This window comes from Benincasa hispida, unplaced genomic scaffold, assembly GCF_027475165.1.
Source record: "Benincasa hispida cultivar pf3 unplaced genomic scaffold, pf3_genome.v1.1 HicScf1579, whole genome shotgun sequence".
Lineage (NCBI taxonomy): Eukaryota > Viridiplantae > Streptophyta > Magnoliopsida > Cucurbitales > Cucurbitaceae > Benincasa > Benincasa hispida.
The window spans coordinates 10,001-12,500 of NW_028325941.1; the positions used below are offsets into that span (position 1 = coordinate 10,001).

Sequence of the window (2,500 nt, forward strand, 5' to 3'; positions counted from 1 at the left end):
GCCTTGGACAGAATTTAGCGCCCGATTGGGGTTGCATTCCCAAATAACCCGACTCGTTGACAACACCTCGTGGTGCGACAGGGTCTGAGTGTAACGAGGCTCTCACCCTCTCTGGCGCCCCCTTCCAGGGGACCTTTGCCCGGTCTGCCGTTGAGGACACTTCTCCAGACTACAATTTGGACGTCGAGGATGCCCGATTCTCAAGCTGGGCTCTTTCCGGTTCGCTCGTTGTTATTAGGGGAATCCTTGTAAGTTTCTTTTCCTCCGCTTCTTGATATGCTTAAACTCAGCGGGTAGTCCCGCCTGACCTAGGGTCGCGTCGAGAGCGCCATTCTTTCGGGTATAACGCTCAAAGGGTCAGTGCATGAGTCCGTGGAGGCGGGGTTGAGGCCGCGACATGGTACTGAGGTTGGATCAACCACTGTAGTGTCATGATGACGTGCGCCGAGGACTCGAATTTAAGCCATCCACACGGCGGTGCGCATAGGAGGCCAACACGTGCCCTTGCCTGCACAACAAGTTGTGCCCTCGGCCAGAAGACTCGGTGGTTTGCGGGATCCTGTAATTCACACCAAGTATCGCATTTCGCTACGTTCTTCATCGATGCGAGAGCCAAGATATCCATTTCTGAGAGTCGTTGTGAGTACAAGAATGCTCCAAACCCCGCACACCGAGGCCGGGGCAAGGGGCAGGCAGATTTATTTCAAGTTCTTTTGCGCAACCTGCGCTGGGGTTTGGTTTAAGCGCGTCGAGGGGGAGGGGGCAGGAAAAAAGCATGTTTCCTCCCCGCCCCCGACGCGAACAATTGGTTCTTAAACGCATTTGCTGGTCGTTTGATGTTTAGGCATCATTAATGATCCTTCCGCAGGTTCACCTACGGAAACCTTGTTACGAATTCTCGTTCCTCTAAATGATAAGGTTCAGTGAACCACCCATGTTGCCGCGATCCGAACACTTCACCGGACCATTCAATCAGTAGGAGTGACGGGCGGTGTGTGCAAAGGGCAGAGACGTAGTCAACGCGAGCTGATGACTTGCGCTTACTGGGAATTCCTCGTTGAAGACAAACAATTACAATGATCTATCCCCATCACGATGAAATTTTAAAGATTACCTGGGCCTGTCGACCAAGGCTATAGACTTGTTGAATACATCAGTGTAGAGCGCGTGCGGCCCAGAAAATCTAAGGGCATCGCAGACTTGTTATTGCCTCAAACTTTCTTGGCCTAAGTGGCCATAAGTCCCTCTAAGAAGTTGGCTACAGAGGGGTACCTCCGCATAGCTAGTTAGCAAGCTGAGGTTTCATTCCTTAACGGAATTAACCAGACAAATCGCTCCACCAACTAAGAACGGCCATGCACTACCACCAATAGCATCAAGAAAGAGCTCTCAGTTTGTCAATCCTTACTATTTATAGACCTTGTAAGTTTCCCCGTGTTGAGTCAAATTAAGCCGCAGGCTCCACTCTTGGTGGTGCCCTTCTGTCAATTCCTTTAAGATTCAGCCTTGTGATCATACTCCCCCCGGAACCTAAAGACTTTGATTTCTCATAAGGTGCTGGCGGAGTCCTTAAAGTAACATCCGCCAATCCCTGGTCGGCATCGTTTATGGTTGAGACTAGGACGGTATCTGATCGTCTTTGAGCCCTCCACTTTCGTTCTTGATTAATGAAAACATCCTTGGCAAATGCTTTCACAGTTGTTTTTCTTTCATAAATCCAAGAATTTCACCTCTGACTATGAAATACGAATGCCCCCGACTGTCCCTATTAATCATTACTCCGATCTCTAATGTATACAGAGAGTAGGCTTGCTTTGAGCACTCTAATTTCTTCAAAGTAACAGCGCCGGAGGCATGACTCGGCCAGTTAAGGCCAGGAGTGCATCGCCAGCAGAAGGGACGAGCCGACCAGTGCTCACCATAGGTGGACCGATCGACCCAACCCAAGGTCTAACTACGAGCTTTTTAACTGAAACTACTTAAATATATGCTATTAGAGCTGGAATTACCGCGGCTGCTGGCACCTGACTTGCCCTCCAATTGATCCTTGTTAAGGGATTTAGATTGTACTCATTCCAATTACCAGACTCGAAGAGCCCGATATTGTAATTTATTATCACTACCTCCCCGTGTCAGGATTGGGTAATTTGCACGCCTACTGCCTTCCTTAGATGTGGTAGGCGTTTCTAAGGCTCCCTCTCCGGAATCGAACCCTAATTCTCCGTCATTCGTCACCACCATAGTAGGCCACTATCCTACCATCAAAATTTGATAGGGCAGAAATTTGAATAATGCGTCGCCGACACGATGCCCATGCGATCTGTCGAGTTATCATGAATCATTAGAGCAACGGACAGAGCCCGCGTCGACCTTTTATCTAATAAATGCATCCCTTCTAGAAGTCGGGGTTTGTTGCACGTATTAGCTCTAAAATTACTAGGTTATCCGAGTAGCATATACCATCAAACAAACTATAACTGATTTAATGAGCCATTCCCAG

General features: G+C 48.8%; 1 non-coding gene and 2 pseudogenes across 1 annotated transcript in view; all 3 read right to left on the minus strand.

Annotated features, from left to right (window-relative positions):
* The window catches only part of LOC150030917 (25S ribosomal RNA), a 3,397-nt gene extending 3,080 nt beyond the window's left edge, over nucleotides 1-317 (minus strand). The window contains exon 1 of the ribosomal RNA XR_016526367.1: nucleotides 1-317. This exon is cut by the window's left edge and continues 3,080 nt beyond it. This is a non-coding gene — a ribosomal RNA (25S ribosomal RNA).
* A 175-nt stretch (nucleotides 318-492) lies between these two features.
* Nucleotides 493-636, minus strand: LOC150030918 (5.8S ribosomal RNA; annotated as a pseudogene).
* Nucleotides 637-851: 215 nt separating this feature from the next.
* Nucleotides 852-2,500, minus strand: part of LOC150030919 (18S ribosomal RNA) — a 1,736-nt pseudogene continuing 87 nt past the window's right edge.